Source organism: Triticum dicoccoides, chromosome 2B (assembly GCF_002162155.2).
Source record: "Triticum dicoccoides isolate Atlit2015 ecotype Zavitan chromosome 2B, WEW_v2.0, whole genome shotgun sequence".
NCBI classification, from domain to species: Eukaryota; Viridiplantae; Streptophyta; class Magnoliopsida; order Poales; family Poaceae; genus Triticum; species Triticum dicoccoides.
In genome coordinates this window covers 461,287,044-461,310,134 of record NC_041383.1, presented here as the reverse complement: position 1 = coordinate 461,310,134, position 23,091 = coordinate 461,287,044, and positions in this window count along the sequence as shown.

Genomic DNA, 23,091 nt, shown 5'->3' with positions numbered 1-23,091 from the left:
ATGTTGATGCCGCTCCATGATAGCATGCCAAGTTTCCTGAATTCCAGAAGAGTTTTGGATTTACTAGAATTTAAAAAACAGGTGTCTCAATGTTTGCGGCCAAGCAATTGTTTCATACTTTAATAATCTCAATCTCTTTCAACTTTCACGCAATACATGAGCGTGAGCCATGGACATAGCACTATATGTGGAATAGAATGGTGGTTGTGGAGAAGACAAAAAGGAGAAGATAGTCTCACATCAACTAGGCGTATCAACGGGCTATGTAGATGCCCATTAATAGATATCAATGTGAGTGAGTAGGGATTGCCATGCAACGGATGCACTAGAGCTATAAATATATGAAAGCTCAACAAAAGAAACTAAGTGGGTGTGCATCCAACTCGCTTGCTCACGAAGACCTAGGGCATTTTTGATTAAGCCCATCATTGGAATATACAAGCCAAGTTCTATAATGAAAAATTCCCACTAGTATATGAAAGTGACAACATATGAGACTCTCTATCATGAAGAGCATGGTGCTATTTTGAAGCACAAGTGTGGAAAAAAGATATAGTAGCATTGTCCCTTCTCTCTTTTTCTCTCATTTTATTTTTTTTCTTTTTTTATTTTTTTTTATTTTTTGTTTTTTCCTTGGCCCTCCCCCTTTTTTTCTTTTTGGCCTTTTTCTTTTTTTTCTTTTTTTCTTTTGTAAAGTCTGAAGTCTCATCCTGACTTGTGGGGGAATCATAGTCTTCATCATCCTTTCCTCACTAGAACAATGCTCTAATAATGAAGATCATCACACTTTTATGGATTTATAACTCAAGAATTACAACTCAAAGCTAGAACAAGATATGACTCTATATGAATGCCTCCGGCGGTGTACCGAGATATGCAATGAATCAAGAGTGACATGTATGAAAATTATGAAGGTGACCTTGCCATAAATACAATGTCAATTACATGATCATGCAAAAAGCAATATGACAAAAGTAATGCGTGTCATGTAAGTGCATCTAGTGCCACCCCTAGTTGGTTTTGGAGTATTGACGACAAAGTTGGTTGAGGGACTAATGCGTTTGTGAGAATTGCAGGATAACGCAGGTAGTGTCCCTCATTGATTCGGTTTACCTACCGGAGATGACCCCTAAAAATGTATGAAGACATTGACGACAATGGTGGTATGTGAAGATATTCATATTGAAGACTATGACATGAGAAGACATTGAGTGAAGACTATGGAGCGCGAAGACTGTGTAGTTTCGCTGTTTCCTTTTTCTTCTTTGTTGAGTCATAGGAACCACCGCACTGTTAAGTGGGGTCCAAGTGAACTAAGTCAGAATGACTGAAGTGATGCTCAACCCAAATTCCATGTCTTCGAGTGAAGACAATGAGAGCAAATCTTATCCAGAGCTGGATGAGTCAGCTTTGCTTGTAGCCCAAGTAAAGTTGTCGTGTGTGTTTGAAATCTGACCGTTGGAACACGTCTCAGTTCCTTAGTGACCCAGGGTCATTTCGGACATATCAGGTCGGGTTGCCCTGTGGCTATAAGTAGCCCACCCCCTACACTATAAATTGGTGGCTGCTCAGAGTTAGTGCACGACTTTTGTTGTTTGAGAGCAACCCACCTCGAAGCCTTTGAGAGAGAGAAATCCTTGCGAGGACAAAGCCCAAACACCCAGAGCCAAAGAGTGTTAGGCATCACTGAAGTCTTTCTGTCTGTGTGATCTGAAGACTTATTACACTTGAGGACTGTGAATCCTCCAGCCGGTTAGGCGTCGCATTCTGAGCATCCAAGAGTCATTGTGGATCGCCGGTGAACGAAGTCTGTGAAGGTTCGGAAGTCTACCTTGAAGACTTACCAGAGTGATTGGGCGAGGACTGTGTGTCCTTAGCTCAAGGGGAATAAGGTGAAGACGCGGTCTTCTGAGTTGAATCTTAGCCTCCCTAACCAGACGTACAGTTGTCACAGCAACTGGAACTGGTCCAACAAATCCTGTGTCTTCAACAAGTGACTGGTTCTATCCTTTCCCTTCCTTTACTTAACGTTTGTCTTCGTGAAGTCATTGCCTACTTGTCATACCTGTTTGACTTCATTGCTTGACTACTATCGTTGGTTGGCTTCATACTATCTTCCATCCTGAACCTTACTACTAAGCTGCTATTAGTCTTTGTACTTTCACATTCTTGTATACTTGACTATGGCTTGCTTGTTGTAGTTTATCTTCCGCTGCATATCAATTAGGTCATTTCTATTGTTTGTCTTCGAAACTTCCATGTTTTGAAGACTTTCATAAAAATCGCCTATTCACCCCCCCTCTAGTCGATAACTAGCACTTTCAATTGGTATCAGAGCTAGGTACTCCCTTGTTCTGTGTGATTCGGTTTAACCACCTGGAGTTTTAGCTATGTCGACTGCAGGGATAATCAAAGTCTCCGCTGCTTGCCCCGTGTTCGATGGAACTGAATATCCCTTCTGGAAGAATAAGATGCGCATGCATCTTGAAGCCATTGATGTCGACCTCTGGTATGTCGTCAAGAATGGCGTTCCCAAAACTGGTGAAGGTGTCACCCCTGCTGATGTCAAAAAGTTCATTCAACTGGACTCTACTGCCAAGAACATTATCTGTGGTCATCTGACCAAAGGACAGTATGGCCGTGTGAGTGCTCTGGAAACATCGAAGCTAGTCTGGGACTGGCCATCCAAGGTCAACGAAGGCATCTCAACCCAGAGAGATCAAAGGATCAGTGTTCTTCGCAATCTCTTCAACCGCTTCAAGAGAAACGACAATGAAAATGTCCAGCTCACGTTTGATCGCCTCACCGACATCACAAATGAGCTTCGTGCTCTCGGTGCCACTGAGATTACCAAGCATGAAATCGTCAAGACACTACTGAGATCACTTGACAGCTCCTTTGACACCCTTGCCCTCATGATACAAGAACGCCCTGACTTCAAGACACTCGATCCGTCTGATATACTTGAGAGGCTCAACACACATGAGTTCCAGCTTTCTGAGAAAAGAGATATCTATGGTCCCAACTATGGCCGAACTCGCGCTTTGAAGGCAAAAGTTGTTTCCTCATCTGAAGAAGAATCTGACTGCAGTTCTGATGATCCTGAAGACATTGGAAAGGAACTTGCTATGCTTGTGAAGAAGTTCCAGAAGTTCACTAAGAAGAAGGGCTTCAGATAGTCTTCACGATCTAGCTCAAGAAATGATGAAGCTTCCACTAATGACTACAAGAAGAGAACATGTCACAAGTGCAAGAAACCTGGACACTATATCTCTGAGTGTCCATAGTGGGACAATGAGAAGAAGAAGAAGATCAAGGAATATGATTCTGATGACAAGAAGAAGAAATCTTCAAAGTCTTCTTCCAAGTCCACATCAAAGTCTTCATCTCATAAGAAGAGCTCATCTGGCAAGGCTCGTGCTTTTGTTGGCAAGGAAATGGATTCAGAGGAGGAGTCTGCTTCTGAGGAGGCGGAGGTGGAGTCTGAAGAGGAGTCTGACCCTGGTGCAAGTTTGGCTCTAGCCACAGCCTATGTTGCCAAGTCCATCTTCAACACTGAAGACAATGACTTCCACACCAACGCTGAAGCTGATGACAAGGACGACCCTGCTCCCACCTACTGCTTCATGGCACGTGGTGCCAAGGTAAAATCACGTGATGCTTACTTTCAAACATCAAGTGAAGATGACTCTGATTGTGAATCCAAACCCAGCTACAAAACACTTGCTAAAATTGCAACTGAACAACAAAAAGCTATGGAACATACTCAAAAACTGTTAGACAAAAGCGATGACCTGTTGGATGCGGAAATGACACGTTCACAGTCCTTAGTTGAAGACATAAAAAATCTTCATGCTAAGTACCAAGAACTTGAAAGTCGTCATGAAACGCTCTCAACCACTTATGAAAAGCTCTCCTATGATTATCTTCAAAGGAAGCAAGAGCTTGAGAAATTGAGAGCGGGTCATGAAGATCTTCAAAAAGAGAATGAGTCACTTCGCGATCAACAGATCAGTCCCGCTCAGGATGGATTTGAACCACCATGTCTAAAATGCATTGAGCGTGATAATGCTACCTCTGTTGCTGAATGTTCCACTGCTTCTACTATTGCATTGTCTTCAACTACTGATGTGGTAACTAACCCCTCTGCGGAGGATACCACTACTATTGCTGATGAAAATGCTAGGTTGAAGACATTGCTTGAAACAGGGATGTATAAAAGTCTGAAAGGACATCAGACACTTTGCGATGTCCTCAAAAAGCAGATTCTGAACCGAAACCCTAGGAAAGAGGGTGTTGGGTTCGAGAGGAAAATGAATGTTGATGGTCGTACTGGAAGCCTGAGCAGTATCCAAAAACCACATGGGTTGTTGCAAAGGAACCTTCAGTAGATCCATCCACCTTATCTGGTTTTACCTGTGCAAATCCTATTATCATTGATGAATCCCTTGATGCAAACTATAAGTTGTTCAAGAATTAGAATGGTGAAGCGTTTGCCAGGTATATTGGTACTAACTGCAGGAATGGACCACCTATGAAGAAGATCTGGGTTCCCAAAAGCTGTCTTGAGAATCTTCCTGTGAATGTCATCATGACACCACCAAGGAAGAAGACAAACCCCAGACCTATGGCTTCATATGGCCCAAAGGCTTCATACAGATACCGGACTCACCTGAATCACCCTAAGACCAATGTTTTGCAGGGAAACCATACCCAGACTTATGAATATGAGCGTGTGTCTTCAAACCGCTATGTTCATAGAACTAAGAACTTTTCTGCTTATTCATATGAGTATCATTCATCTCCTGCAAGGCTATTTGCTAGGGCTCCAAAGACGAAGTTCTCAGATGCTGCACTTAGACTCATTGCTTCTAAGCCACCCCTGAAGATGTGGGTGGTGAAGAAGAATTAACTTTCTTTTGCAGAGAAAGGTCTCCAGCCTGTAATCAAAGGCGTCCGATGCTATTGCTGGGGACCTAAAACACATTAAGGGACGCATGATAAAATGGCCTTACTATGTATTTCACATATGAATCGCTTACCAGTCATACTATGAGTCCTAACCTTGATCTAAGCTATGATAATCCTCGTGTGCATCAAATGCTTATGCTTCACAACACTCTTTGTGAAGCCTATCCTCCTAACTGCACTGTAGGGTATGACACCTCATGCTTCAAAATGGATTATGGATAGCGGATGCACTAATCATATGACTGGTGATCGAAGTCTTCTCATGGACTCAACCTTACGTCCATCAGACAAGAGTCACATCACATTTGCTGACACTGGTAAAAGCAAGGTATTGGGTCGAGGTAGAGTTGCAATCTCAAAGGATCAACACATGGATAAAGTGATGCTTGTTGAATCCCTTGGTTTCAACTTAATGTCTGTCTCAATGCTTTGTGACTTGAACATGATTGTGCTATTCGGAAAATATCGTTGCCTTGTACTAATGGAATCTGACAAGTCTCTAGTCTTTGAAGGGTATCGAAAAGATGATCTATACATGGTAGATTTCTCAGCAGGTCCACAGCTTGTCGTATGTCTTCTTACAAAAGCTTTTGAATGCTGGCTCTGGCATCGGAGGCTGGGGCATGCTGGCATGAGCAACTTACACACACTCGTCAAGAAGAAGCATGTCATAGGCATCAAGGGTGTCAAGTTCAAGAAGGATCATCTGTGTGGTGCCTGCGAAGCTGGAAAGATGACTAGGGCAAAGCACCCCTCAAAGACAATCATGACGACATCTCAACCCTTCGAGCTGTTACACATGGACTTATTTGGCCCTACTCACTACTCTACCCTCACAACAACTGCTTATCTCTATGGCTTCGTCATTGTTGATGACTACTCAAATATACATGGGTGCACATAATTCTCTACAAGACTGAACTGTAGGATGTCTTCAGACGCTTCGCCAATCGAGCCATGAACAGTTATGGCGTCAAGATCAAGCACATTAGAAGTGACAACGGCACTGAGTTCAAGAACACGGGACTTGATCTTTGTCTGGATACAATGGGAATCACTCATGAGTTCTCTGCTCCATACACACCTCAGCAAAATGGCATCATAGAGCGCAAGAACAGAACCCTCATTGAGATGGCTCGAACAATGCTCGACGAATACAAGACACCAAGAAAGTTCTGGCCTGAAGCTATTGATACAGCATGTCACATCGTCAACCGTGTTTACATCCATAAGCTTCTGAACAAAACATCCTATGAGCTCCTTACTGGCAAGAAGCCAAACGTCAGCTACTTCAGAGTATTTGGAGCTAGGTGCTAGATCAAGGATCCCCATCACAAGTCAAAATTTGCACTTAAAGCTCACGAAGGATTCATGCTCGGTTATGGAAAGGACTCGCACTCTTACAGAGTCTTCAACCTCTATCTCTAGAAAATCGTCGAAACTGTGGACGTGCGATTTGATGAAACCAATGGTTCACAAAGAGAGCTTCTGCCAAGTACACTAGACGAAGCTCCGCCCAGCGAATCTATCAAGCTGATGGGAACTGGTGTAATCATGCCTTCTGAAGCACAGCCTGAAGAGGAACTTATCATTTCTGCACCTAACCAACCTGAAGACAATGCTCAGACTGAAGACAATCCTCCCAATGATGACAATGATCAGCAAGAGCAAGGTCTTCGTCCAGTTCATCCTCGAGTTGCAAATGAAGTACAAATTGAGAAGATATTTTGATAGCATCAATGCACCTGGTCCACTTACTCGCTCAAGAGCAACACAGTTAGCAAATTTCTGTGGGCACTTTTTGTTTGTGTCAATATCAGAACCCAAGAAAGTTGCTGAAGCCTTTATGGAACCTGAATGGATACAAGCTATGCAAGAAGAACTTCAACAGTTCAGGCTGAACAATGTTTGGGAACTTGTTAAGCGTCCTGACCCTCGCAAGCATAACATTATTGGTACAAAATGGATATATCGAAACAAGCAAGATGAGCATGGTCAAGTCTACAGAAACAAAGCACGTCTTGTGGCTCAAGGATATACTCAAGGTGAAGGAATTGACTTCGATGAAACATTTGCTCCTGTTGCTAGGATTGAAGCTATTCGCATTCTGCTAGCCTATGCTAACCACCACAACATCTTGCTCTATCAAATGGATGTGAAGAGTGCATTTCTCAACGGCAAGATTGAAGAAGAAGTATATGTCGCTCAACCACCTGGCTTTGAAGATCCAAAACATCCTGATATGGTGTACTAGCTAAACAAAGCACTGTATGGCCTCAAACAAGCTCCTCGCGCTTGGTATGATACGATCAAAGTCTTCCTGAAGAGCAAAGGCTTCAAACCCGGATCCCTCGATCCCACACTCTTCACAAAGACATATGATGGTGAACTGTTTGTGTGCCAAATATATGTGGATGACATTATCTTCGGCTGCACCAACCAGAAGTATAGTGATGAGTTTGGATACATGATGCAAGAGCAATATCAGATGTCCATGATGGGTGAGCTGAAGTTCTTCATTGGTCTTCAAATTCGTCAGCAAAGGAATGGCATCTTCATATCTCAAGAAAAGTACCTCAAAGATTGTCTGAAGAAGTTTGGAATGGAAGATTGCAAAGGTTACACAACGCCAATGCCAGCCAAACACCATCTGGGTCCCGATGACAATGGTAAAGAGTTCGATCAAAAGGTATACCGCTCCATGATTGGTTCCTTACTTTACCTATGTGCATCTAGGCCAGATATTATGCTTAGTGTTTGCATGTGTGCTCGATTCCAAGCGGCACCAAAGGAATCGCATCACTTAGCTGTGAAGCGAATTCTTCGGTATTTGGCTTACACCCCAACACTCGGATTATGGTATCCAAAGGGCTCAAAATTTGATTTGGTTGGATTCTCGGATGCTGATTATGCTGGTGACAAGGTGGATCGCAAATCTACATCAGGCACATGTCACTTTCTAGGACGATCACTTGTCTGTTGGTCTTCAGAGAAGCAGAACTGTGTATCACTCTCAACTGCTGAATCTGAATACATTGCTGCTGGATCTTGCTACGCTCAGCTTCTATGGATGAAGCAAACTCTCAAGGACTATGGCGTCAATCTAAAACAAGTACCTCTCTTCTGCGACAACGAAAGCACCATCAAGATTGCAAACAATCCAGTCCAGCACTTGAAGACAAAGCACATTGAAATTCGTCATCACTTTCTCAGAGATCATGTCATGAAGAAAGATATTGACATCATTCACGTCAACACTGAAGAGCAACTAGCAGATATCTTCACAAAGCCCTTGGATGAGAAAAGGTTTTGCAAGTTACGGTGTGAGCTAAATATCTTGGAATCCTCAAATGTCCTGTGATCAGGCACACATCCTAACACTTATGCATGTTGATGACTTAGATGTGCAACACACGAAATAAAGTATATCTTCAATCAATGAAGACTTACATTCTGAGTGTGAATACATTGACGTGGAATTTGACTTCGGAGCGCCACGATAATTGTGCGTCGTGTCTGGGTCCAATACTTCCTATACGGTGGGTAACGCCACCACCAAATTTCTTGGTTTGAAGTGTTTCACGCATGACGTTAGTTTTGCAATGTCTTCGCATTTGGTTTGTCTTCAATTTCAATTTATCTTCATGATTTTCTTCACTATGTTGATTTGATTGCTTTCTGATATATATATATATACTAGTGTTCTGTCCTCTACAGCATTCACTTATAGCTATGTCTTCCTAGTTGAATCTTTTGAACTAAGTGAATGTGATCGGACCCTAATCTCTCTATGCTTTCTATCTCAAACTCTATCTGTCCAAATCATATGCATTCTATTGAAACTGTCGAGTGTCTTCTCTGCGTCCTTGTCAGAAGAAGACACAGAGACAAACATTAAGTCTGTTTTAAATGATTCATCCTTATTGTTTGAAATCCGGAAAAGCCGGAACAACCATCCGACAAACTTGGTGGGCGTGGGAACGTGGGACAACTCTGAGTATGTTGCATGCTTGCCATGTGACCTTCAGATGTGAACCGCCAGGGGCACCTGCATAATTGCGCTGTGCCGCACACTTCCTTATAAATACATTTCCCCTGCGGTAAAGAAAACCTTCTTCCACCTCTCCACCTCGTCAAACCCTAGCGCCACCGCTAGCTCTCGATGACGCCGGCGACGAAGCGCTTAGCTGCCGCGACTTCTCCGACGCCGTCCTCACGCCGGCCGCGGACATCGTCCTCTCCGCCGCCGCCGTAGGTGTCCTCCGTCGCCAAGTTAGGGCACGGTGGATTGAACTGCTCGGTCTCCTATTCATCCCATCTAGCAGTTCTTCGTGTGGTAAATATAACTCTATTTTTACCATCTTTTTGATCTTCAAAGATTCATCATATTTACCAAAATTGGTTTCTGCCTATACAATGTTAGATCCATTCTGTCTGCATCTCATCCTGCCTAGTATATTCACTTAAACTTCATATCTAGCTTGATTCCTCACTTGTACTTATTCATGGATTCGTACAAATCTGGAACCAACTCTCAACATAGAAGTGAATGTCTTCGCATCATGAGGTCAATGTCTTCAAACTGATTTATCTTCAAAATCTTCTGAGAATGCATATGACCTCTTCCCCTTCCCTCGCATATCTAATGCTGTCACAGGTACATGTCTGTGGGAGAATCCCATGGTTCTCATAGTCTGCATTCGTTTGCAGAATTCTTACAGCATCACATTAACTCTCCCGAAGCCAGTTCATGTTTGTCCAGCAAGCGAAAGCCTTTGAAGCCTTTGAACGTGCTGAAACCATTCAGTTTGAAGTTCATGGCTGCAGAGAAATCAGTAAGGAAGGGTGGCAGACAGCGTGGTGGGGGAACATCAAAAGATTTGTCTGATGACCTCGCAGAGCTTTACAAGACAGATCCTGAAGAGAATTATCATCAGTGCAAGACACGAATCCAATGGATTCGACGATATTGGGCTGAACAATGGTTCAAATACAAGTTCGTGACCCAGGAATACGCTGAGAAGAATGCTATCAAAAGTACTTGGGGTGATATTCTCTATCGAGGCCTTCAACCCAAGAACAGAGTTGAAGCTATTGCATAGGGTTTCTATCCTTGTATGGTCCGTGGACCTCAGCCTAAAAAAGCCGACCCATCATCATTGCTCTGGTGTCGTGACGATACTCTCTTCAAGCGCAACTTCCAGCACGCAAAGGCATCGGCCAAGGAAAACAAGAAGTCATTGGGATTAGACTTCAACCCTGGTCCCTCTACTCCCCGTGCTGACGGCTCACGTGATGCAGAACCCAATGTCATCGGCCCCTTCTCCAACCTTGATGGCCTCATTACTTACATCTTGGTCCAAGGTGCCAAAGTGGATCATTTTGATAATGATGCTGACACTGATGAAGCCCCAGCTCCTCCTCCAAAGCCGCAGAAGCTAAAGAAGGCTAAGGCTTCAAGATCAGCTGCTCCTCCAAAAGCTTCACGTGCAAAGCCACTGGCCACTTCACCTCCTGAAGACAGTGGGCAGTCTGAAGATCTCTCATGTATCTCCAAGAAGACAGAGAAGAAAAAGAAAATCGTCAAGCATACTGATAAGACCTTGACTCCTGCTGCCATTCTGCGAGAAGAGCACATTGATCTGTCCAGTGATGAAGATCTTGCAGATGATGCCCTTGAGCAACTGATCAAGAGAAAGGAAGAAGCAGAGATCTTCAATAATTTGCCTCTCTTCGATGTGGCAATCATCCATAACTTCATTGATGAGTGGTTTGACACCCCAAATCTCAGCTTTGAAGATCTGCAACTTCCCATTGGCCTCGGCATCTCCTTCAATGGTGCCATTGCTTCTGAGCTAGCTCTTGCTCAGCGCATCGTTGAACTGAAGCACAAGATCGACTATGAGAAAGCTCAGTTCAAGAAGCATGTGGCAAAGCTCAGCATGCAAGATGTCAAAAACTTCAAGATCATGCTGCACGAGCTTAAAGAAGCCTTTCTCAAGAAGTGCGAAGAAGCTCAAGGCTCTCGTGAGCGTATGAAGAGTCTGGCTGACAAGTGTGTGCTAGCCTACAATGAGGCTGAGAAGCGCAAGGCTCTTGGTCGTCCTGGCATTGACCCCAGAATGGCTGCAAAGAAGAAGAAGCTATCAACTGCCCAATCTGCACCTTCAAGGCAGGAAGCACCTCGCATAATCTTCCCAAGCAGCATGACTGGCTCGAAGCCAAAGGTCATGTCAACCGCTTCAGAACTGAATAAGACGAGGACTGCCGAGGCTGAAGCCAGGAAAAGGAAAAATACTGAAGCCTCTGATGCTGCTCCCTCCAAGAAGAAGCGCAAAACCAAGAAGAATCGGGCTGCTCCCACAGAGCCCTTAGTTGTTGAACCTATCTCAGTGGTTCGCCCTGCATCTGAACACCAAGAACGACTGATGATAGTTCATGAGCCTGCTACCACAGAGGCTCATGAAACTGAAGACATTCCAGCAGTTGATCCCACCGCTGCTGAAGACATTGGTCACCATGACAATGTTGAAGATGATGAAGTTCTTCCTCAGATCGAACACAACCTGGTATCATCGCCTGTTCTCATGAACAGCGAACTCATCAGCATTGGTCGTCCTCTGACGCCAATTGCTCAGGATGCATCATGGGCTGATCACCAACAACAACAAGTCACACCACCTGTGCACGTAGAAGAAGAAGACTTTGAGGCCCAGCCAACTCCATCTCCAAAGGCGTATACGCAGGCTTCACAAAGGACCAAGGCCTTAAGTCCCTCTTTCGAGCGTTCCAGAAGGAGAAGTGCACCACCAACCTATTGCACGTCAAGTGTTTCCAGAAGCCACTTCGACTGTGAATGTCTCCGTGTCTGAAGCCAAAGCTACTGAAGACAATCCGACTGCATCAGCCAATGACAATCAAGAAGAAGAACGTGTCCCTACTCCCCCCATTATTGAAGAAGCTGTTCCTGATGTGAACGTGCCAGTGCCCGACCCTCCAGCTGATCAAGTGGAGGTTGAAAATCTTGAGGCTTCCATCACCAACACAAATGAAGCCAATGATGTAGTCATGGCTGAAGCATATGTGGAGCCTGCACGAACCAATGTGCTCGAAGCCAATGATGCAACTACTCCTGAAGCATCTGTTGTGCAGCCTGACGCCTCTATTGTTGCCACTGCTCATATTCCGCCACCAAGGCCTCATACGATTGAACAAGCATACAACCATGGCCAGCTAATCACTGTCAAATGGCCCGTTCTGGTCCCTCCGCCTAATGCCTCTGGTCCTCAGTTTGATTACCATATTGAGCATAGGCCTCAGGTCCAGAAGCTAGTGCCAAGACTGCCAAGGTTCCCCGGTACTAAAAACTCTACAGGGTCCTTCAATGCAAATGGTTTCAAAAGCCACAACACCTTCTTTGACAGCGCAAAGAACCCCTACTCAAAGCCAAGAATATCATCTGATCGTTTCTGGAGCTATCAGCAGCAAAGCTATTACTCATGCATTCTGTATGATCAAGGGCCCATTTTCCCTCATATGCGCCTCGACACTGAAGCCATTGCTAGACTTCCATGCTTAGAAGAAGCACTTGACTGCTTTCGTGATGCAGGTCTGCTCAGCTTTGTGACAGACAAAGAACATTGGAATGAGGAACTTTTGCTTCAATTCTATGCTACCCTCCACATTCGCGGCTACAACAGGGATACAAAGACATGGGTTCTCGAGTGGATGACAAGAAATGTTCATCATGAAGCCAAAGCTCTTGACGTCATTGAGCTTACAGGCCTACCCACTCCCGTAGAGCTGTTCGAACCTGATTGTCAACTCCACTACAATGCACTGGAGAGCATCTTCCATAAGCCAGAGCCCAACATGAGCCAGATGTTGAGCATGATGAAGCCTCTGCCACCTGACGCTGAATACCCAAAGGAGTTCTTTGTTGATGACCTTGAGTATCTGCCTCGCACAATATATCACATCATCAGGCAAACTCTATGGCCTATCAAAGGGCATTCATCAGCTGCAAAACTTGAAGGAACAATGAAGACATTGGTCTTTTACATCCTCAATGGCATCAGCTTCAATGCACAAGAATTCTTCATCCGGCAACTGGCTGCGTCTGGATCTGATCTTTTTGGCCTGAAATTCTATGCTCCATGGGTCATGCGCCTCATCAAGCTACACTCTACTATCAAATATCAGCCCTCTGCTCGCAATCATCTGATCTTTCTACCAGAGGTTGATATGTCAGTTGAAGCCATATACCTTGAGCCTGCCAAGAAGCCTCTTTGTCTTCAAAATGCTGATCACCAAAGCTTCACTCAACCCATGAAAGGAGTCCAAGCAGTAACTCGTGTCTATCCAATGGCTGGGAACACTCGTCTGCCTCATCGTGCACAAACTGAAGCTACTGAGAGCACAATTGCCCAAAGGCCTAAGAAGCGCTCTCGTGTCCTAAATGACCGAGAACTTCTTGTGGCACTTCATCAGAAACAAGACAAGCATCATTTTTGGCTCAAGCGACAGATGCAAAGCCTCTTGGTGGACGTCAATCGCATTCGAAATCTTGCCACCAAGAATGCTTTTGTCACTCACGAGACCTGTCGGCGATCATGGAAGAGTTTGATGCTGCTTACTGTTGAAGTAGATCTTCAAGACGATGGCTTCACTGAAAGATTCAAGTTTGACTCCACTCCTCCACGGAATGTTGTCCTACGTCGAACTCCATCCCTTGAAGACTCTGACTATTCTTCCTCCGCGACAACTGTGAATGCCAAAGTGATCGATGATGAAGACGATGCTACTTCACCGCCCCCTACTTCTGCACGCATCGACACTGCACCAAGTACGTCTGCGCCGCCAAACAACAACGACAACCCTGCTGCTTCACCTACTCATGAGAACGAGTAGATGCTCTATGTCTTCAAACCTTTTTGGTCCTTACTGACAAAAGGGGGAGAAGCGTATGAGTTTGATAGTCTTCAAGCGGGTTCATATGGGCGGTTGCTTTATATTTTGCCTCGTGTTTACAACTCTCGCTTTTGATACATTTGGTTCTTTGAGTTGTAACACTTAAACTCGATGGTCGTCTGCTACTTATTTGCTTTTTTGTGATGCAATGATAAATTCCGCATGTGCGATGATAACTTCCGCACTTAGATCATTCTGCAGACGTCCATTTTTCATTATGCATGTCATTCTCTTAGTTATATCATTTCATGCATGATGAATTATCTTCATAAGTTGAAGAGGATCTCCACAAGTACAACATGCCATGTGCATTTGCATTCCAAAAGCAAATTACTTATATGCACATCTTCAGGGGGAGCCTTTTCCACTTATGAATACAATACCCTATCCTTTACAATTTCACATACTTTATCCCGTTGAAAACTTCAACCAGTTTGTCATCAATCACCAAAAAGGGGGAGATTGTAAGTGCATCTAGTGCCACCCCTAGTTGGTTTTGGAGTATTGACGACAAAGTTGGTTGAGGGACTAATGCGTTTGTGAGAATTGCAGGATAACGCAGGTAGTGTCCCTCATTGATTCGGTTTACCTACCGGAGATGACCCCTAAAAATGTATGAAGACATTGATGACAATGGTGGTATGTGAAGATATTCATATTGAAGACTATGACATGAGAAGACATTGAGTGAAGACTATGGAGTGCGAAGACTGTGTAGTTTCGTTGTTTCCTTTTTCTTGTTTGTTGGGTCATAGGAACCACCGCACTGTTAAGTGGGGTCCAAGTGAACTAAGTCAGAATGACTGAAGTGATGCTCAACCCAAATTCTATGTCTTTGAGCGAAGACAATGAGAGCAAATCTTATCCAGAGCTGGATGAGTCATCTTTGCTTGTAGCCCAAGTAAAGTTGCCGTGTGTGTTTGAAATCTGACCGTTGGAACATGTGTCAGTTCCTTAGTGACCCAGGGTCATTTCGGACATATCATGTCGGGTTGCCCTGTGGCTATAAATAGCCCACCCCCTACACCATAAATTGGTGGCTGCTCAGAGTTAGTGCACGGCTTTTGTCGTTTGAGAGCAACCCACCTCGAAGCCTTTGAGAGAGAGAAATCCTTGCGAGGACAAAGCCCAAACACCCAGATCCAAAGAGTGTTAGGCATCACTGAAGTCTTTCTGTCTGTGTGACCTGAAGACTTATTACACTTGAGGACTGTGAATCCTCCAGCCGGTTAGGCGTCGCGTTCTGAGCATCCAAGAGTCATTGTGGATCGCCGGTGAACGAAGTCTGTGAAGGTTTGGAAGTCTACCTTGAAGACTTACCAAAGTGATTGGGCGAGGACTGTGTGTCCTTAGCTCAAGGGGAATAAGGTGAAGACGCGGTCTTCTGAGTTGAATCTCAGCCTCCCTAACCAGACGTACAGTTGTCACAGCAACTGGAACTGGTCCAACAAATCATGTGTCTTCAACAAGTGACTGGTTCTATCCTTTCCCTTCCTTTACTTAATGTTTGTCTTCGTGAAGTCATTTCCTACTTGTCATACCTGTTTGACTTCATTGCTTGACTACTATCGTTGGTTGGCTTCATACTATCTTCCATCCTGATCCTTACTACTAAGCTGCTATTAGTCTTTGTACTTTCACATTCTTGCATACTTGACTATGGCTTGCTTGTTGTAGTTTATCTTCCGCTGCATATCAATTAGGTCATTTCTATTGTTTGTCTTCGGAACTTCCATGTTTTGAAGACTTTCATAAAAATCGCCTATTCACCCCCCCCCTCTAGTCGATAGCTAGCACTTTCATGTCATATGAACGGAACGGTGGAAAGTTGCATGCAATATATATCAGAATGGCTATGGAAATGCCATAATAGGTAGATATGGTGGCTGTTTTGAGGAAGGTATATGGTGGGTGTATGGTACCGGCGAAAGTTGCATGGTACAAGAAAGGCTAACAATGGTCGAAGGGTGAAAGGGTGCGTATAATCGATGGACTCAACATTAATCAAAAGAAATCATGCACTTATTGCAAAAATTTAGAAGTCATCAAAAACTAAAGCACTACGCGCATGCTCCTAGGGGGATAGATTGGTAGGAAAAGACCATCGCTCGTCCCCGACCGCCACTCATAAGGAAGACAATCAATAAATAAAATTGTGCTCCAACTTCATCACAAAGCGGTTCACCGTACGTGCATGCTACGAGAATCACAAACTTCAACACAAGCATTCTTTAAATTCATAATCACCCAACTAGCATAACTTTAATATTACTACCTCCATATCTCAAAACAATTATCAAGCATCAAATTGATCATAGCATCCAATTCACTTTCTATGATAGTTTTTATTATACCCAACTTGGATGCTCATCATTCTAGGACCAACTTTATAACCATAGCAAATACCATGCTGTTCTAAAAGACTCTCAAAATAATATAAGTGAAGCATGAGAGACTAGTAATTTCCTCAAAATTAAGACACCACCGTGCTCTAAAAGATATAAGTGAAGCACTAGAGCAAAAACTATCAAGCTCAAAAGATATAAGTGAAGCACATAGAGTATTCTAGCAAATTCTAATCAAGTAGGCTTCTCCCAAAAGGTGTGTACAGCAAGTATGATTGTGTTAAACTAAAAAGCAAAGACTAATATAATACACGACGCTCCAAGCAAAACACATATCATGTGGCGAATAAAAATATAGCTCCAAGTAAAGTTACCAATGAACGAAGACGAAAGAGGGGATGCCTTCCCAAGGCATCCCCAAGTTTAGGCTTTTGGATATTCTTGAATATCTTGGGGTGCCATGGGCATCCCCAAGCTTAGGCTCTTGCCACCCTTTATTCCATAGTCCATAAAAGCTTTACCCAAAACTTGAAAACTTCAGAACACAAAACTCAACAGGAAATCTTATAAGCTCCGTTAGTGAAAGAAAACAAAACCACCACATAAGGTACTGCAATGAACTCATTATTTATTTAATTTGGTGTTAAACCTACTGTATTCCAACTTTTCTATGGTTTATAAACTATTTTACTAGCCATAGATGCATCAAAATAAGGAAACAACACATGATAAACAGAATGTGTCAAAAACAGAACAGTCTGTAGCAATCTGTAACTAATGCAAACTTCTGGAACTCTAAAAATCCTACCAAAATAGGAAGTCCTGGAAAATTTGTTTATTGAACATAAGAAAAAAGAATCGACGCAAAATCACGTTCTTGTGATTTAACAAAATTATATTAGTGCGTGCAAAGTTTCTGTTTTTCAGCAGAATCAAATCAACTATCATCGTAGGTTATCCTATAGGTTCTACTTGGCACAAACACTAATTAAAAGATAAAAACACATCTAAACAGAAGGTAGATGCAAGATTTATTACTTAACAGGAGCAAAAACAAAAAACATAAAGAAAATTGGGTTGCCTCCCAACTAGTGCTATCGTTTAACGCCCCTAGCTAGGCATAAAAGCAAAGATAGATCTAACGAGTGCCCTCTTTGGCACTAAATTCATAAGTAGCACGCATGATAGATTCATAAGGTAATTTGACTATCTTTCTTGGAAAGTGCTCCATGCCTTTCTTTAATTGAAATTGGACTCTAATATTCCCTTCCTTCATATCAATAATCGCACCAATCGTTCTAAGGAAGGGTCTACCAAGAATAATAGGGCAAGAAAGATTGCAATCTATATCTAGAACGATAAAATCTACGGGCACCAAATTTCTATTTGCAACAATGAGAACATCATTGATCCTTCCCATAGGATTTTTAATGGTGGAATCCGCAAGGTGCAAATTTAAAGAGCAATCATCAAGATCATGGAAACCTAGAATATCGCATAAAGTTTTCGGAATCGTGGAAACACTAGCACCCAAATCACACAAAGAAAAACACTCATAATCTTTAATTCTAATCTTTATAGTAGGTTCCCACTCATCATTAAGTTTTCTAGGTATAGAAACTTCCAACTTAAGTTTTTCATCATAAGATTGCATTAAGGCATCAACGATATGTTTGGTAAAAGCTTTATTTTGACTATAAGCATGAGGAGAATTAACAACGGATTGCAACAAGGAAATACAACCTTTTAAAGAGCAATTATCATAATCAAATTCCTTGAAAATCCGAGATAGTAGGTTCAATGTTATTAGAAGTTGAGGACTCTCCAATCTCACTTTTACCAAATTTAGCATCAAGATCTAAAGACTCCGAATTTTTGGGACGCATTCTAGGCAAAGTTGATTCATCATCAGTCACATAATCATCAAAATTCATATTGCAAAACACAGATCTAATAGGAGACGCATCAATAACTTTAAGATCCTCATCATTATTTTCATGGAAACTAGAAGAACACGCTTTTATAAAGATATCTTCTTTAGCACGCAATCTAGCGGTTCTTTCCTTGCACTCATCAATGGAAATTCTCATGGCTTTGAGAGACTCACTGATATCATGCTTAGGAGGATAAGATCTATGTTTAAGAGCATCAACATCAAGCGGAAGTCTATCAACGTTCCTAGCCAAGTCATCAACTTTGAGCAATTTTTCTTCAAGCAAAGCATTAAAATTCTTTTGAGAAATCATAAATTCTTTCACACTATTCTCAAAATAAGAGGGCATCTTATTAAAATTACCATAAGAATTATTGTAGGAATTTCCATAATTATTAGAGGAATTATTAGGGAACAGTCTAGAATTAAAGTTTCCTCTATAAGCATTGTTTCCAAAACTATTCCTACCAACAAAATTCACATCCATATATTCATTATTATTCTCAATCAAGGAAGACAAAGGCATATCATTGGGATCAAGAGGAGTATTTTTAGTAGCAAACAATTTCATAAGTTCATCCATCTTTCCACTCAAAATGTTGATTTCTTCTATAGCATGCACTTTTTTACAAGAAGATCTTTCGGTGTGCCATTGAGAATAATTAGCCATAATATTATCAAGAAGTTTTGTAGCATGTCCTAACGTGATTTCCATAAACATGCCTCCCGCAGCCGAATCTAAGAGATCTCTACAAGCAAAGTTCAAACCGGCATAAAAATTTTGTATGATCATCCATAAATTCAAGCCATGAGTAGGGCAATTGCGAAGCATCAATTTCATTCTTTCCCAAGATTGGGCAACATGCTCATGATCAAGTTGTTTAAAATTCATAATATTGTTCCTAAGAGTGATAATCTTAGCGGGAGGAAAATACTTAGAGATAAAAGCATCTTTGCACCTGTTCCAAGAATCAATACTATTTTTAGGCAAAGACGAAAACCAAACTTTAGCACGATCTCTAAGTGAAAACGGAAATAACTTCAATTTGACAATATTGTTATCCGTATCTTTCTTCTTTTGTATATCACACAAATCAACAAAGTTGTTTAGATGAGTAGCGGCATCTTCACTAGGAAGGCTGGCGAATTGATCTTTCATAATAAGATTCAGCAAAGCAGTATTGATTTCACAAGACTCAACATCATTAAGAGGGGCAATCGGAGTACTAAGGAAATCATTATTATTGGTATTCGATAAATCACACAATTTGGTATTATCTTGCGCCATGGCAACAAGTAATCCAACACACAAGCAAACAGAAAAAGGCAAGCGAAAAGAGAGGAGGAGATTGGGAAAGAGAGGGCGAATAAAACGGAAAGGGTGAAGTGGGGGAGAGGAAAATGAGAGGCAAATGGCAAATATTGTAAATGCGAGGGAGATGAGTTTGTGATGGGTACTTGGTATGTCTTGACTTGAGCGAAGACCTCCCCGGCAACGGCGCCAGAAATCCTTCTTGCTATGTCTTGAGCTTGCGTTGGTTTTCCTCGAAGAGGAGAGGGTGATGCAGCAATCGTAGCGTAAGTATTTCCCTCAGTTTTTGAGAACCAAGGTATCAATCCAATAGGAGGCTCCTCAAAAGTCCCACACACCTACACAAACAAACAAAGAACTCGCAACCAACGCAATAAAGGGGTTGTCAATCCCTTCACGGCCACTTGCGAAAGTGAGATCTAATAAAGATAGTAAGATAAGATAAATATTTTTTTGGTATTTTATAATATAGATCCAAAAAGTAAAGATGCAAATAAAAGTAGATTGAACGCAAATATGATAAGAGATAGACTCGGGGGCCATAGGTTTCACTAGAGGCTTCTCTCAAGATAGCATAAGTATTACGGTGGGTGAACAAATTACTGTCGAGCAATTGATAGAAAAGCGCATAGTTATGAGATTATCTTCGCATGATCATGTATATAGGCATCACGTCCATAACAAGTAGACCGACTCCTGCCTGCATCTACTACTATTACTCCACACATCGATCGACTCCTGCCTGCATCTAGAGTATTAAGTTCATAAGAACAGAGTAACGCATTAAGCAAGATGACATGATGTAGAGGCATAAACTCAAGCAATATGATATAAACCCCATCTTGTTATCCTCGATGGCAACAATACAATACGTGCCTTGCAACCCTTTCTGTCACTGGGTAAGGACACCGCAAGATTGAACCCAAAGCTAAGCACTTCTCCCATGGCAAGAAAGATCAATCTAGTAGGCCAAACCAAACTGATAATCCGAAGAAACTTGCAAAGATAACTCAATCATACATAAAAGAATTCAGAGAAGATTCAAATATTATTCATAGATAAACTTGATCATAAACCCACAATTCATCAGATCTCGACAAACACACCGCAAAAAGACTTTACATCGAATAGATCTCCACAAGAGAGGGGGAGAACATTGTATTGAGATCTAAAAAGAGAGAAGAAGCCATCTAGCTAATAACTATGGACCCGTAGGTCTGTGGTAAACTACTCACAACTCATCGGAGGGGCAAGGATGTTGATGTAGAGGCCCTCCGTGGTTGATTCCCCCTTCGGCCGAATGCCGGCGAAGGCTCCAAGATGGGATCTCGTGGATACAGAAGGTTACGGTGGTGGAAATTGTGTTTCGTGGTGCTCCTGGATGTTTTCGGGGTACGTAGGTATATATAGGAGGAAGAAGTACGTCGGTGGCCGCCCGAGGGGCCCACGAGATAGGGGGCGCACCCTATAGGGGGGGCACCCTCCTATCTCGTGGGAGCCTCGGCTGCTTCTTGACTTGCACTCCAAGTCCTCTGGATAATGTTCGTTCCAAAAATCACGCTCCCGAAGGTTTCATTCCGTTTGGACTCCGTTTGATATTCCTTTTCTTCGAAATACTGAAATAGGCAAAAAACAACAATACGGGCTGGGCCTCCGACTAGTAGGTTAGTCCCAAAAATGATATAAATGTGTAAAATAAAGCCCATATACATCCAAAAGGGGTAATATAATAGCATGGAACAGTCAAAAATTATAGATACGTTGGAGACGTATCAATCGTCGTCATGATGATGGCTCCGGCGGCGTTCTGGCGCCACCGGGAGAGAAGGGGAGAGAGCCCCCTCCTTTTCTTCTTCTTCCTTGACCTTCCCCCCAGATGGGAGAAGGGTTTCCCCTCTGGTCCATGGCCTCCACGATGGCGGAGGGTCGAGAGCCCTTCCGAGATTGGATCTCTCTCTCTCTCTCTCTCTCTCTCTCTCTCTCTCTCTCTCTCTCTCTCTCTCTCTCTCTCTCTCTGTTTCCTTCTATTTCTGCGCTCCCAGATTCTGGCGTTTCGCCATTTCTTAAATTTCCAGAGATCCGTAACTCCAATTGGGCTGGAATTTTAACACAATTTTATATGGATATTAGATTTCTTGCAGCCGAAGAAGGGCATCAACTGCCTTATGGGGTGGCCACAAGGGCCCAGGGCGCGCCCTACCCCTGGGGCATGCCCACCTGCCTTGCCGCCGTCTCGGGCATCATCTCACGTTGATTCCAATTCCCGAAAACATATATATTCCAAAAAAATCTCCATATGTTCTTATCGCGTTTGGACTTCGTTTGATATGGATTTTCAGCAAAATAAAAAACATGCATCAAACAGGAACTGGCACTGGGCACTGGATCAATATATTAGTCCCAAAAATAGTATAAGAAGTTTCCAAAAGTGTATGAAAGTTGTAGAATATGGCATGAAACAAACAAAAATAGATACGACGGATGAAGGAAATATGCCCTAGAGGCAATAATAAAGTTATTATTTATTTCCTTATTTCATGATAAATGTTTATTATTCATTCTAGAATTGTATTAACCGAAAACTTAGTACATGTGTGAATACATAGACAAAACATAGTGTCCCTAGTATGCCTCTACTTGACTAGCTCGTTAATCAAAGATGGTTATGTTTCCTAACCATAGACATGTGTTGTCATTTGATGAACGGGATCAAAACATTAGGAGAATGATGTGATGGATAGGACCCATCCGTTAGCTTAGCATTATGATCGTTACAGTTTCATTGCTACTGCTTTCTTCATGACTTATACATGTTCCTCAGACTATGAGATTATGCAACACCCGAATACCGGAGGAACACCTTGTGTGCTATCAAACGTCACAACGTAACTGGGTGATTATAAAGATGCTCTACAGGTGTCTCCGAAGGTGTTTGTTGGGTTGGCATAGATCGAGATTATGATTTGTCACTCTGTGTATCGGAGAGGTATCTCTAGGGCATCTCGCTAATGCTCATCACTATAAGCCTTGCAAGCAATGTGATTAATGAGTTAGTTGCGGGATGAAGCATTACGGAACGAGTAAGGAGACTTGCTGGTAACGAGATTGAACTAGGTATGATAATACCGATGATCGAATCTCGGGCAAGTAACATACGGATGTCAAAGGGAACAACGTATGTTGTTATGCGGTTTGATCGATAAAGAACTTCGTAGAATATGTAAGAGCCAATATGAGCATCCAGGTTCTGCTATTGGTTATTGATCGAAGATGTGTCTCGGTCATGTCTACATAGTTTTCGAACCCGTAGGGTCCGCATGCTTAATGTTCGATGACGATATGTATTATGAGTTATGTGTTTTTGATGACCGAAGTTTGTTTAAAGTCCCGTATGAGATCACAGATGAGACGAGGAGTCTCTAAATGGTCGAGACATAAATATTAATATATTGGACCATGTTATTCGGACACCAGAAGAGTTCTGGGATGTTTCGGGTAAAACCGGAGTGCCGGAGGGGTTACGGGAACCCCCCAGGGAACTAATGGGCCGCCATGGGCCT